Genomic DNA, 15,847 nt, shown 5'->3' on the forward strand with positions numbered 1-15,847 from the left:
CTCCCATCTTCAAATATTTTTGGTCACAAAAATGGACCAGGGACCCTCCAGACTTGAGTACCCAAATCTGTTTTTAGAAGCCAGAGTCCTGCCTTGTGATATGGGAAGGCTCATGGCGACAACAATGGCCTCAGAGCATGTGTAGAGTATTTTCCCCTCCCCACTGTATTAAGGAACATGCCTCAAACGTAGTGGTGGCTGGGAGAAAGAGATCAAGGGGGCAAAATCTAAATGCAATCTTGAGGACATACTGCCCAGGGACATATGGGTCAAATGTCACTGGGGGGACATGTGGGGGCGGAAAATAGCCCTTCCCACCCCCCTCCTCCTTCCCCCTGGGTCCATAAACTGTGATGATGACTCTGAGATGACCTGGTACAAAAAAAAATGTTGTTTAGTCATAGTGGGGGAGGGCGGCCGCCCATATTGGGGTGGGGGCTCAGATTTTGTACCAGGCTCCATTTTCCCTAGATATGCCTCTGGTCTAGCCTCTATAGACAGTTGCTAGAAGTGAAAACTTTTTGAGTTACATGTCTGATATGTATCAACTGCAGAGTTTGCTTTGCATTTCATAGCTGCCTGTTCCTTTTTTTTGAGTTTAATCTAGGGTGAGAACAGTACAGAAAGACGGGAGGCATCCCTGTCAGCTAACCTCGCTAAATGCCACAACGTGTGTGGAAACATGATGTTTCATTCCATCCAAAGGACAAACTTTGCATCGCAGGCCACCGAGGCCCTTTCGACCGCTTCCATGCGCCGAGTTTGACAATCGCATCAATTGCAAAAATACATTCTTGAATGCCTGAGAAACGCACCATACATATGCATGCCCACACACCTTTCCTGATGGGCACGCAGGTTGCCGGATCATCTCTCCAAAGGGTTAATCGAGTACACAAAGCTTTGAAGCAAGAGTTCCCGCATCAGGCAAGGAGTCTGGGTAGGAACGCACCCTTCCCTTTGAAGACGCTCAACTCTTCTTGGTGAAAAACTTCGAGGGTGTGAGGCCTTTTGGCGTGGCTTGCCGGGTACATCTGCCAGTCTGTCCCTACCTTCCCAGGATCCATCAGCAGCCAGCTATTCCAATAGTGGAATAGGGTTCCAACTCCAGTTTGGGACATTCGCAAAGAATTGGGGGTGAAGGGTGGGAAGGGTGGGGTTTGGGGCAGGGAAGAAGAAGAGTTTGGATTTATATCCCACCTTTCTCTCCTGTAAGGAGACTCGAGGTGGCTTACAAACTCCTTTCCTTTCCTCTCCTCTCCCCACAACAGATACCTTGCGAGGTAGGTGGGGCTGAGAGAGTTCAGAGAGAACTATGGCTAGCCCAAGGTCACCCAGCAGGAATGTAGGAGTGCGCAAACGCATCTGGTTCACCAGATAAGCCTCTGCTACTCGGGTGGAGGAGTGGGGAATCACACCTGGTTCTCCAGATTAGAGTCCACCTGCTCTTAACCACTACACCACGCTGGCTCTCCAAAGCAGTGACTTACAATGTAAATCAAACAACAATTATTTAAAACCTCCCATAAAAGACTACAATTTAAAATTACAGTTAGGACTGCCATTTTTTTTACAGAACTAAATTAGTCGAATGCAACCTTAAACTATTTATATTGTTATAGGCCCCTTCCGCACATGCAGAATAATACGCTTTCAGTCCATTTTCGCAATGGTTTGAAAGTGGATTCTGCTATTCCGCATGGTAAAATCCAGCTGCAAAGTGGATTGCAAAGTGGATTCAAAGTGCATTATTCTGTATGTGCGGAAGGGGCCATAGTTATCTTCCATATGCTCCGCATTTTGGGAGCTTTGCATTTTTGGACCAAATCTTTGATGCATCAGTTGACAGTGCAGGCTATCGTAAAGCACAAACTAAGGCTGAAAATGCAAACAACAAGCAATAAAACACTGTCCCTTCGAAGACTGTCCCTTCGAAATGTCAAGCAGGAGGGACACAAGTCCTTGCGACAACTCAATTTCTCAGCTGCAGAGCGGATCCTGCTTGCCTGGGATTCTCAGTGGGGATGGAAGTGAAGATAAGAATTTCTAAGGTTTTTGGAACAAGTAGAAGGATCAAGACTGAGCAGAAGCATGTGGCAAGTGTGTTTGTGCATATCCCCATTGCAGTTCGGCTCTCCTGAAACAGATGTGGACTTTTAGCCAGATGCTCCTCCACTCATGACTCCGCCTGCAGCAATGCTGTCACGAACATACCTCGCAATCCCTATTTTACGGCCGAAGAGTTTGAACGTGTTTAAAAAGCACTGGAGGGGCAGTTCCAGCATTGGCAGTGGGAAAGGAGGATGACTCAAGATGCTAACCCCAAGCATCCTTTTTTAAAACAAAAAGAAAACCCCACAGTTTATATTGGTGGAACTAAAAATCACATTGCGCCAGTGAAACGCTGGAAAACAGGAGGACAAGGGGATTTTAAATCCTGAAAGCACACGGTTTATTACGGCCAACACTGTAAATTACATCCCTGATTACCCATGATCAGACACGAGATCTGAGACTGTTGTTGCTTGGTCATAAAAACAGTCCGAGAAAGAAATTGAAAGCAGATGAAGACTTTTGAAAGTCCATCTGGCAGACACTGGCTTAGTGATCGAGCGTGCACTACAAATGCAGAAGGTGGCTTGATTCCTGGCAACTTCAGCCAAAGGAACCCAGGTCGAAGGCTGGGAAAAGGCCTGTTGGAAAACCCTGGACAGCCACAGTCGGCCAAAGAACAGGCAGAACTCAGTTCAGGGGTCGTGTACCACCCACAGGGACATATGGGGTCAAATGTCCCTGGGCTGTGGCCATTTAGTCACGTGGGGGCGGCGGAAAATCCCCCTACCCACCCCTCCTTCCCCCTGGGTCCATACACTGACTTCAAGACCAGGTGCAAAAAAATTGTTTGGTCATGGTGGGGGAGGGCGGCCATCCATATGGGGGGCGGAATGACTCAGTTTTTGCACCAAGCTACATTTTCCCTAGATACGCCTCTGGGCCCAGCCAGGTTGCAGGTAAGGGAGTAAGAGAGGGCTTCTTTTTAAAAAGGCAGTGCCCCAAAATGCCAAAAAAAAAATCAAGCGTTTGAGATCTGATTTCTTTGCTCCCTTTTATTACTGTCTTTTTTTTCAGGTAAAACCCCCCCCCCCCCCCCCCGCGCGCGCAATACCAACTGTTAGTGTACCAGACTTCTATGTTTACATAACGCTATGTGAAGATCTCTGGACTGGGATCCTAGCATTGTTTCTATTAACTGTGACTCCAGACCGATCAGAGAAACCGAAGCATTTGTTTTATGATACTATATACATTGCTGGCTCTGAGCCATCGTGCTACAAAGGCCTTTGATGCTTTGTTCTCTTTCACTTTAGGGTGGTGAAGAACAAATAATGGCGAAGCCTGCCTTTACTCCCCAGTCTGTCTGATGTCTATCTGCAGATGCCTCAAACGCCTTAATTTATGTCATTCGCTCTTATGCTGTGGCTTCAGGAAAGGGAGAAAAAAAATAGAACGAAGGTAATGTAATATCTCGAGATCTATGGAAGATTGAAATGACCTTCGGAGTAAACTTTGGTGTTGTCCTCAAAATTGGCCTTGCCTGAACTGAAATGACAAAATTGCTTTTCAATAGATCGTTCCGCCGGTTCTGAAATTCCTCGTTGGATGGAGTCATTGGAACGGGGCATAACCTAATGATAATAAAGACGGCAGGAACTTGGGCTTTCAAGCAAGCGATTCAGATGGGTCCCTTGTTAGGGCTCATGAATTTCAGATGGAAGGCCGTATGTGTGCTTTCCTTGGGGTTGTCAACTTCCAGGGGGTTGGCTGGAGTTTTCTAGCTATTACAGCTGTTCTTCAAGTGACAGAGATTAATTCACCTGGGATAAAACGGCCACTTTGGAAGGTGGAACTCTATGGCATTGTTTCCCATTGAGGCCCCTCCCTCCCCAAACCCCACCTTCCTCAGGCTCCGCCCCCAACATCTCCAGGTATTTTCCAACCCAGACCTGGCAACCCCAGCTATACTGGTTTGAGTAAGAAAGCCATTCTGAACAGAGAAACACCATTTTAGATCAGGGAAACTTGACAGGAAACCTTGGTCTCCCATTCTATTATGAAACTCCCTAGGTTACCACTCACATTTCTACCATATTTCACAGCCTACCATACTTCACAGAACTCCTGTTATGATAAAATTGGGAGAAGGGAGCAACAGCAGGCATCTTGATCTGAACTCTCTGCAGGACAGACAGGATTTTAAAAAAAACAAAAAAACAAATACATACATGTTGCTTATAGTCTGTCTGTCTGTCTGTCTGTCTGTTGGATTTGACAGCCTTGCATGCAGCAGGCACGGAACTCTGGGAGAGCTCAGTGAACATTCTAAGAGTGACAGTTGGTACTGTAGCTCTCTGACTCTGACTGAGGAAAGATGTTGTTCAGTGTTCTGTTAACTAAAAGCTATGTAAAAGCCTCTGACTACAAGTTTAATACTGTAAACTGTGCTTGTTATTGGTAACCAAATTGGAATCAAAACGATGAACTGTAAATGTATCGACTTATAAGTGTTACTATGTTTATATAAATATAGTCTTTTTTCCCTCTCAGCATAAGTAAAGTTCTTTTGTTTATGATTTCTGAGGTAAAAAGGCTCATTATTCTGTTTACAGGATTTTATATATATGTGTGTGTGTGTGTGTGTGTGTGTGTGTGTGTGTGAATATATATATATATATATGTGTGTGTGTGTGTGTGTGTGTGAATATACCTGTTGACCCTCTCTCTCTCTCTCTCTCTCTCTCTCTCAAACAGTAGAAGGGAAGGTGGCTTGGTATAGTCTGATCTTGCCAGATCTTGTCAGCTAAACAGGATTCCAACTTGAAAGAAAGGTAATACAGGAAGGGTCTGTAGTGGCAGGCAATGGTAAACTACCTCGACTTCTCAGTTGTCCTGAAAGCCCCTTGCTGTGGTCACCATAAGCAGATGACAACACCTCTCTCTCTCTCTCTCTCTCTCTCTCTCTCTCTCTCTCTCTCTCTCAAAGGCCAATAGTCAGAATTGATAGAAGGCTGTTTTTATATGTTCAGTCTTAACGATGCACAGATCCAATATTTATCTGGGTTGACCTAACAAAGCGCAACATAGATTCATTGCTCCAAACATTTACCTTCAGAAATCTTCCTTCCAGCACAAAGCTGTTTTTTTTCAAAAGCTTCCCCCCCCCCCACACACACACAATAATTCATAAATCCTTCTTAACATTATCTAGCACAAGCGCCGATACAAGCAGCCTATTCAGCAAAACACAAAGGATTTTACTTTGGTTTCTCTGGACCTGGCCACTGATTTTGCAGAGGTTTAAAGCTAATCGCGTATACGTTGGCATTTTTTTTTCTAATTAAAGTGGGCCTTTGCTGTGTGTTTAGAGGCTGTTGTGAAAGGGTAAGGGGATCAATACCCTTATCAATACCCTTTTTGCACATTCGTATTTTTAATCTGCTTGTGAGCAGTGACTCTTCTGAAATGTTGATGGTGCATGGTCCGTATTTTCCAAGGTTTGCCCACTTCCAGGTATGGTCTGGAGTTCTTCGGGAATTACTGCTGATCTCTATACTAGAGACCAGTTTCCCCTGGAGGAAATAGAAGAAGAAGAAGAAGAAGAAGAACAGCCAGCCAGCCAAAGGTACAAGAAGCAAGCAAGAAGGCTAAGCAAGAAGTAAGCAAGAAGAAGAAGAAGAAGAAGAAGAAGAAGAAGAAGAAGAAGAAGAAGAAGAAGAAGAAGAAGAAGAAGAAGAAGAAGAAGAAGAAGAAGGCAAGAAGAAGCAAAGAAGAAGCCAAGAAGAAGAAGAAGAAGAAAGAAGAAGAAGAAGAAGAAGAAGCAAAGAACAGCAAAGAAGAAGAAGCAAAGAAGAAGAAGAAGCAAGTGTAGTAGTAGTAGTAAATCTCCAGCCTAAGAGCACATCCCCAAAAAATAAAGACATAGTAGAGGTTTCTTTGCTGAAGCCAGTGCAAATATAAGGCATCCCCGTGAAGTAAGACATAGCGAAAAGTTTTTGTTTTAAAGGCTGCCCAAACTTAACAGAACACAGGCAAAATAAAGCACATCCCCTGAAAATAAGACATAGCACATCTTTAGGAGCAAAAATTAATATAGACACCATGTCTGCATCTATATTCTGGGAAACATCGTAGTAGTTGACTCTGGATTTACATTCTCCTGTAAGGAGACTCAAAGGGGCTTACAATCTCCTTTCTCTCCCCCCCCCGACCACAACAAACAACCTGTGAGGTGGGTGGGGCTGAGAGCTCACTGTGACTATCCCAAGGTCATCCAGCTAGCGTGTGTTAGAGTGAACAAGCTAAACTGGTTCACCAGGTAAGCCTCCACAGCTCAAGTGGTGGAGCGGGGAATCAAACCCGGTCCTCCAGACTAGAGTGCACCTGCTCTTAACCACTACACCACACTGGCTGGGTATCATTGGGCGGTATAATGCCACCTTTCTTTCCAGATGTAATTATACTTGAAATACTGCTCATTTCAATTGCAATCAAATTATCACTGTGCCCGAAATATTGACTGATTATGCAGGAGGCCCCCACAGTGCACTGGCAACTGAATCCCAGCATGGCATACTTCTTTGAACAGAGCAGGGAGCAGAAGTGGCACATGGCAAGGAAGTTGCACATGCCTACTGCTCTTGCTCTCAGATTTCCCCATGGAAAGCAAGAGAACTTCCGATGATGTGGCTGGGCAGAGAGGAGGTAAGCTCCCCTGTCCGTAATCAGCCATTGTGAGCAGGATTTGGTAAAATAAGTTACTTGCGAGGATCATAGCATCATTCATCAGAAAACCCGCACAACTGAGCAGTTCTCCTGTAGAACCTCTTCAGCTCGTAAATGCCAGGGTGAGAGAATATTTGGGTACCATATGAGATTGCCATGCATTTATTGGGGAACAACTGGGTTTAAGTAAGCTCCTTCCAACAGAATCCAGATGGTATTCTATTTGGAACTTATCAATGAGGTAGAATGGAGATTCAAGGTAATTTCTCTCCCTTATTGAAACAGTTTCCATGAATGTGGACAGGCGTCTGCACAAATAATAATGTGACCCACAGCGACTAACTTAAGTCTTCAACCTGAAATAAAACTAAAGGAATATTGCTGCTTGCGTTCCCGGACTAACGTCTCACAAAAGACGCTCGGAAGGACAAAAGAAAACCCCACTCTGCGGCGCGATCACCTCTTCTCAGTTAAGCAGTTGCTTCTTACGATGGCTTGGAATTGTATAAACCGAGAAGGTCATACTAAATCAAAGGACATCATCTGCCTGTTCAAAACACTATTAACGGGGAAAAGAGTCTGAACAGTGCATTACGGCCCCAAGGTCACCTGGGAAACCACCGGGCCTTGCTGGTTACCCCGTAACAGCTCGCAAACAACTTGATTAGCTCCAATAACCTTGTGCCCTTGCGACTGGACTGATGGAAAGTCAGGTTTGTCGGCAGACTGCTAAGTTGGAAGTTGAGAGCGAGCTGTTTGGCAGAAGAAAATGCCAGGGAACTCAGACAATATATCCGGACCTCTGCAGAATTGGGGAACTATAATAGCTAAGAGTCTAAGCTGAGAACCTGGAGGCCGTACTTCAGGCGTACCTCAGTCCCGCTAACGGCGTCATATGATCGTTGTCATCTTTGTACATATTTAATATGTGAACGCGTACAGGTGGTTTCTAGTTCAGTGAGGGCGAATCCTTTTTTTCCAGAGGGCATGGACTACATTGGCTTCGATAAAAGCCTGCCAGCATGGCCAATTGGCCATGCTGGCAAGGGCTGATGGAAATTGTAATCCATAACATCTGGAGTGCCAAAGGTTCGCCACCACGGCTCTAGTCATTTTCCTGTCAGAAAGCAAATTGGACTTAGGCATGCCACCAGCTTTCAGCTCTGAGCCTACCAAATGAATACCGACTTCAAGGTGAAGGAAAAGAGATTCCACCTGAACATCAGGAAAAACCTCCTGACAGTAAGGGCTGTTTGGAATGCACTACCTCGGAGTGTGGTGGAGTCTCCTTCTTTGGAGGTTTTTTAAAGAGAGGCTGGATGGCCATCTGTCAGGAGTGCTTTGATTGTGTGTTCCTGCATTGCAGGAGGTTGGACTTGATGGCCCTTGGGGTCTCTTCCAACTCTACGATTCTAAGTTCCTGACATCTAGAATCCATTTATTGCATTTTTATCTCAGCCTTTCTCGCAGGAACGTACGGCAGCATATGTGAATTCTCATCCACTCATGGTGGAAACGATTCCCCCTGTGCAAATAATCATATCACCGACCATTCGAGAGGCGGTGGAAAGTACCGTCAAGTTGCAGCTGACTTACACCAACCCCATGAGGTCTTCAAGGCAAGAAATATTTAGAGGTGGGGGTGACATTGCCTGCCTCTGAACAGAGACTTCCTTGGCGGTCTCCCACCCAACAACTCAACACGGCCGACCCTGCTTAGCTTCCAAGATCTGATGAGATCCAGCTAGTCTGGGCCATCCAAGTCAGGGCAACCATTTCAGTACATGCCTGCAATAAAACTGGATTTCTCCACTGGTGAGCAGTGATGATCCAGACATACAAGTTGGTGTTGTCCAAGGCTTTCACGGCCGGATTCAACTGGTTCTGGTGGGTTTTCCGGGACTGATAAGCCCCACCCGCAATACAATACTATCAACCACATCTTTGCATAACAAGTTCCACCCAAACACTTACTGATTGGTTCCCCACCCTGGGACATGGACAATATATTCCCCAAACATTCCCTTCTCTCTGAACACAGTGTGTAACAGACTTCCCTCTGTGATACACCTCTGAAGATGCCAGCCGCAGAATGCAGGTGAAACGTTAGGAACAAGATCCACCAGACCACGACCACACAGCACGGAAAACCCACCAGAACCAATACAAGTTAGTGTTCCAGAGGGTGAATTCTGGGACAGGATGACCTTGGGTTTGGCTGCTCAAGAAACCCAGAGACTCAGATGGGGACAGATGCACGCTGTCTTTGCAAAATGGTGGTCCATTTGAACTTTCCATCATCCATGTTTGGAGTGATTTCAGCAGCTGAGGCCTCACTTTTGAGCCACAAGAAGACATGCTCCATCTATCGCCCACAGGTCCATTGGCCCCATTAAAGAGAGTTCAGGCTTGCTTTTCAGAACTGATTTGCTCAACGGAAATGTAGCCCAGCGACCGGCTCCATACATGTCAAAAGCAACCGGGCTTTTTCTCCCCCTCTCTCCCTGAACGCTGCCAGGTTCCTTCAGTCCCGAAAGAAATGTAACTTTAATTTCATCTGACTTCAATTGTGTTCAAATTACAGCAAAAAAAGAGGAAGGAGACAACAAGCTGTAAATATTTAAAGAGACAGAAAATCATTGGGAATCGCGCCTGTATGAATATTTGATGAAGAAAGGTTAGATCTACCGCTGGTAAATTACAAGAAATTATGTCCGTCATGTGACTCTGTCAGCAAAGGTTAATACAAATAGATTTGGATTTAGTCAAGATGACAACAGGGATTAAAAAAAGATTTGTCCTGTCTTCACCGCAATTAGTTTTTCTTTCCCCCCTCCTATTATTAGTGTAACAGAGTTTATCATTTGGATTATGGTGGCCGAGTCATACCACTCAGAGAAACCGTTATACTTCTTTGCTGTGGCAGTTCCACAAAGCAGTTTTCATCACTGCTAATCTGACTTCTAATTGTGCATTTCCAAAGGGCAAGAACAGGCTGTTAACCCGCTGAGTGCTGCCAATTCATGACACATAGAGTGGTGTAGTGGTTAAGAGCAGGTGGATTGTAACCTGGAGAACCAGGTTTGATTCCCCACTCCTCCACCTGAGTGGCAGAGACTTATCTGGTGAACCACACCAGATTTCCGCACTCCTCCATTCCTGCTGGGTGATCTTGGGCTAGTCACAGTTCTTTGGAACTCTCTCAACCCCTCCTACCTCACAAGGTGTGGGGTGAGGAAAGGAAAGGCGCTTGGAAGCCACCTTGAGTCTCCTTACAGGAGAGAAAGGTTGGGTATAAATCCAAACTCTTCAACCCAAAGCTAACAGTAGATAATTTTGCAAGGCTCCCTCACCTGTCTTATGGCTCCTTCTCTTTAGTTCACCCCAAACACCCTGGATAGATTGAAGACCCCTTCTTCCAGTAACTTATGGGTATCCTGTAGTTTCACAGGAATTGAACCCCAACAGCCACTTCAGTTGATTTTATTGGACAGAAGCAACTTTCCCATTTTCTCGCCACAACAGACACCTTGTGAGGTAAGTGGGGCTGAGAGGGTTTTGAGAGAAAGAGGCCCGAGGTCAACCTGCAGGCTTCTTATCGAGGGGTGGGGAGTCAAAACCCGGCTCACCAGATTAGAGCCCACTGCTTATGTGAAGAAATGGGAAATCAAACCCAATTCTCCAGATTAGAGTTCATTGCTCTTAACCACGGCACCAAAAACAGGTATTTTCATCATAGGATGACACAACCTCCCAATATTTGGGAACTGGACCCAGACCCCATGGCAGCCATTTGGTGGCTAGCTGTGTCTTCCACAACAGCCAATTAGTGGTACTGCCCATTCAGTGTTCTCCAAATCCCAACTGAACATGTTGAGGATACCTGCTCTTGAACTTTATTGGAGAAATACATACATCCTCCAAATTTCAATCCTTAAGCATAGCAGAAACACCACCTCGGCTACTATGGCCACATCTGAGTTTACAACATCGAGACGAAACCAGGGTGAAGATTTATGCTGAGATTATCCTTGAGCTGTTTACCCCCCAAAAACTCGCTAAAGTATTGGCTTGTGAAAAGCAAACATTGCCTTAAGTCAGTTAAAATGAAGACTGGAGCTGGAAAGAAGTAAAAATCCAGTTGAAAGAAGGTCAAGATAATGGAATCCAGCAGGATTTATCTTCATTCACATTTGATTTAGCCCACAAGATCGAAACCAAGAGCTCCCGTCCTGTGCTCATAAACAACAGACTTAGTGCCAGTTCAAACAAAGAACGAACACTCCTGAACCAACACCAGTTATCTCCCTCGAATAGTGTATTTTTTATGCATGGTTCATCCCCACTGATAGGACTTTCACTTCACCCAATGTTAGCTCACACATAATATACTTTGGCAGAAGAGGCTGATCCATTCAATGTGTACAACGTTATTAAGAGGAGAATCTACATGTGTGAATCGGCTCCTGGTTTAATATATGCAGATGTGATTAATGCACAAACATGATGCTGGAACGGAACATCAAGGTGACAACCCCAGAGGATTTTCAAGTCAGGAGATGAACAGAGGTGGTTTTCGTCTACCTAGAAACCCTGGCCTTCCCGTGTGGTCTCCCATCCATGTATAAACCAAGAGAGCCAGCATGGTGTAGTGGTTAAGAGCAGTGGACTCTAATCTGGAGTACCGAGTTTGAGTCCCCACTTTTCCACATGAGCAGCAGACCCTTGTCTGGCGAATTGTTTCCCACTCCTATATTCCTGCTGGGTGACTTTGGGCTAGTCATAGTTCTCTATGAACTCTCTCAGCCCCACCTACCTCATAAGGTGTCTGTTATGGGGAGAGGAAGGGAAAGGAGCTTGTAAGCCACCTTGAGCTTCCTTATAGAGAGAAAGGCAGGGTATAAGTTCAAACTGTTCTTCTTCTTCAAGGCTGACCCTGATTAGCTTCTGAGATCTGTTGAGATTGGGGCAGCTTAGGTGAACAAATACAAACAATTTACTATGCAGTCAAACAGGTGTTTGAATGGAGAATGAGATATCACACTAGAATTGTAAAGATGGACCATGATATACTACGACTACATATACGTGCTGGCCTGATCTCATTAGATCACGGAATGGTTCAGGCTGGCCTGATCTCATTAGATCATGGAAGCTAAGCAGAGTTGGCCCTGATTCATACTTGGATGTGGGACCACCAAGGAAGTTCAGGGTCATAAAACAGAGGCAGCCAGATGGACAACCACCTCTGTTCATGTCTTGCCTTGAAAACCCAATGAGGTTGCCATAAGTTGGTTGTGACTTGATGGCACGTCCTACCACCAACACACACATACATATCAGCTATGTGCTTAGGGGTATGGTGAATTCTCCACGAGGCTCTAGATTTCACTGAGTTCATTATCCTTCTTCAATATTCCTTCGAAAAAAGGCAAATAAAGGTTTTTCTTACAAAACTCTCTTCTTTCTTTCTTTCTTTCTTTCTTTCTTTCTTTCTTTCTTTCTTTCTTTCTTTCTTTCTTTCTTTCTTTCTTTCTTTCTTTCTTTCTTTCTTTCTTTCTTTCTTTCTTTCTTTCTTTCTTTCCTTCCTTCCTTCCCTCTCCCTCTCAAAACCCATCTCATTGGAACTGTGCAATAATGTCCAAAACAATCTTCAAGCGGGGTGAAATGGAATTAAGCTAAAATAAATGCAGTTGCGGGGCAAGAAGTTTGGAAAAAAAAGCGGTCAGCAAAAATGATGGATTGGAATTGGCACGCATGACACAGTTTGATCGCAGGCAGATGTACTTTGGGGATTCCACCGAGAGTTGCTTCGCCAGTCGCGCACTCCCCCTTCCACACTTAGAACCATGAGGAAGAGGGACATTTAACACATCAGGGAGCCTTGCTGGATGATCAGATCATCTGATCAATACCATTGACAATACTGCTGTCTAAAAGCACTAGGGCCTGCCATCAAAAAGGTACACAACAAACGGACGTTCAGGACCTCTGCCGATAGATTACCTCTGACCCGTTGCTTCTTCAGTGGGCCCAAGAGGCAGTCGGCTTTTCCTTCCTGAACTCTTCCACCCAACTGATTTCCAGCTGCCTCTTTCAATCCAATGTACCCCTTCGAAGCAAACTGTGACCCCGGGAGGAGGAGGAGGTGGAAGGGGGAAAAAGTCTAGAGCTACAGCCGGAGTCTCTGAGGCATACGAAACAGCGATTCAGGTCAACCCATTGCCACTCCGAAGCAGCTAATCTCGTCCTCCAACTCCATCGGGCCCGGTTAAATCTCAACAACACACACTCAACGTTATGGGACTCAGTGGGATATAAATGGCTTCTTCGTGTAGTCTGCTCGCTCGCAGAGATTTGAGCTACCTGCAGAGTAACTTTCTCGCTCCGTGACATACACCTGGCATTCCTGAAAAGACATCATGACAAATTTCAGGTCGACGGATTTAACGCTCTAAAAAGCACCCAGGTTTTTATTGCTCCCCTTGAAGTTAACTCTGAAAGACAGACGGACGGGGCCTCGTACAGCTGGAAATATTTCAGATTGCATTAGGGAGACAAAAGGCAACACGGGGGGAAGAGGAGGGGGGAAGGAAAGAATACCCATTAAATTCTGAGAAGGTAGGCTACATTATCGAGTTTGACCATCGTTTCGGTGCGTTGTCCTTACGGGCCTCTCCCCGCCACAAAGAAGACAAGAGCAACCTGTTCAAATGAAGGAACGTTGTTCGAATCAAGCGTATTAAACAGGAAACATGGGTCGGGAAGAAAACTTTTTGAATATGTACCAGGTTAGAGAAACCCCAGAACTGCGGCGATGTCCGCGACGGCAGCGGAAGAAATCATGCCCTGAAAATGCGCAAATATTCTCCACTAAAGATTACAAGTATCGCACAGCAGATGAAAGAGGGATTGGTTTACAGCTGATTTCACAATGTGTAAATGCCATAAGATGAGTTTTTGTGTGGTGAGGGGGATCTTGGCTCTCGGCTGCCGTGCTATTTTCAAGCTACGTCTGCTGAGGCTTAAGGGAAGGTGGCAGGAATTAGACATTTGCACGAGTAAGATCGTTATCATAAACTTCAACTGTGTACATTCTTCCCTACTCCGCCTATAGATGGACAGTGTGCATTGTTCTATCACTTATTGTGAAGAAGAAGGAGTTTGGATTTATATCCCACCTTTCTCTCCTGTAAGGAGACTCGAGGTGGCATACAAGCTCCTTTCCCTTCCTCTCCCCACAACAGACACCTTGTGAGGTAGGTGGGGCTGAGAGAGTTCCGAGAGAACTGTGACTAGCCCAAGGTCACCCAGAAGGAATGTAAGAGTGTGGAAACACATCTGGTTCACCAGATAAGTCTCTGCCATTTAGGTGGAGGAGTGGGGAATCAAACCCGGTTCTCCAGATTAGAATTCACCTGCTCTTAACCATTACCCCATGCTAACTCCATGCTGTGCCTTTGTTCACTCTACTCATTGGCTGGGTGATGGGGAAATTGAGATACCTTTCTATTTGTTTGAACATTTATATCTCGCCTTTCCTCATGGTTCAAGGTGATAGGTGATAATAGTGACAAGAACGTTTCCCATCAGAACCGGAATAAAATAGCAAACCACAAATCTCTCCCCTCCCCCTCAGAAGACGCGCGCCATTCAGATCTCTTCAAAAGCCCTGGCAAACAGGCAAGCCTTGCAGTGTTACATGGAGGTCTCCAAAGAGGGGAGATCTCACTTCTTCGGAGAGCCCATTACCCAGAACTTGACCAGGATGGTAAAGGCCTGATTGATGCCAGATGGGCCACCCTAAGTGGAGAGACAGACAATCGATGGTTGCCTGAATATCACCGTTGAAGGCACATGTAGAAGGAGATGGTCCTTCAAATATGTGGACTGTGAAGGGCTGTGCACACTATGCGTTTGTTCGCTCTGCAGAGTCAACAGCATAAAGGCTGAGGCCTTCAGCAGAACATAAGAAGAGCCCTATTGGATCAGACCTGGGGCCCATCTTGGTCCAGCATTCTGTCTCACACAGTGGTGAGCCAGTTACAGAATTAATTCAAAACTATCCTTAATGAGAGATGCCAAGGATCGAGCCTGGGACCTTCTGCATCCTCTCTTTGATATTCTTTAGTATTTTCACCTGGATATGTTCTTGGAATAACAACAGTAAAATTTCGGCTTTGTTAGGGAAATTGGCGTTCGAAAGCGCATAACCGTTTGTCACAGTAAGCTCCACGTCGTATTAAATTCAATTTTTATTACAGGTTTATTAAAGAACAGTTGTTTCACCAACAGTTAATTAAATCTGCTATCTAAATTGAACAGAAAATTACAGGGCGGGCAAAGCTTGTAAAAGACTCTATTACCGATAAGGACAGATTTGGTCATCTGAAGAATTTGACATCAAATTTGAAAGCTGCATTGTTCTCCAAACTTCTTTGGCAGTTTCCCTGGGCTTTTGGAATCTGTTTATTCCCCCGCCCCCTACCCATTCATTAGTCAGTCCTTTTTGTTGGCTACCTGCCCATTGTTTCATTAATTAACTGTGAGTTAATTTCTCAGAGAGAGAGAGAGAGAGAGAGAGAGAGGAAAATCTCTGATCTCATCATGTTGTCTTTAAAACCGAGAAAGCGATGGCATTTCCGTTCCACTTTGATGACACAGTAGATCATATATTGCCTGAAGTACAAAAGGAATGAGCCATTGCAGTTTACATGGTAGTCGTAGGAAGGTTTACAATATGGGTAGCTAATGAAAGGCAATGACAAACCACCTGTTAGCTTTTTGCCTTGAAAACCCTACTGGAACGCCACAAGTTGGCTGCAACTTGATGGCACTTTACACATGATGGGTAAAAGAGGAAGAGGATGATTCCAAGAGGAAAGCTTACCATGAACAGGGAATGGCAAAACCCTACTGGGATACCGTAAGTTGGTTGTGACTTGATGTCACTGTATACTTTACACATGATGAGTAAGAGAGGAAGAGGATGGTTCCAACAGGAAAGCCACAGTGAACAGGGAAGAGCAGATAGGTTACTCCATGGACCACCATACAACAGTATACT

The 15,847-nt window shown here is 45.1% G+C and overlaps 1 protein-coding gene across 4 annotated transcripts in view; it reads right to left on the bottom strand.

Moving 5' to 3' along the window:
• FTO (FTO alpha-ketoglutarate dependent dioxygenase) overlaps positions 1-15,847 on the bottom strand; it is a 250,439-nt gene that overhangs the window by 12,409 nt on the left and 222,183 nt on the right. The window lies entirely within an intron of this gene.

Source organism: Sphaerodactylus townsendi, linkage group LG14 (assembly GCF_021028975.2).
Source record: "Sphaerodactylus townsendi isolate TG3544 linkage group LG14, MPM_Stown_v2.3, whole genome shotgun sequence".
NCBI lineage: Eukaryota > Metazoa > Chordata > Lepidosauria > Squamata > Sphaerodactylidae > Sphaerodactylus > Sphaerodactylus townsendi.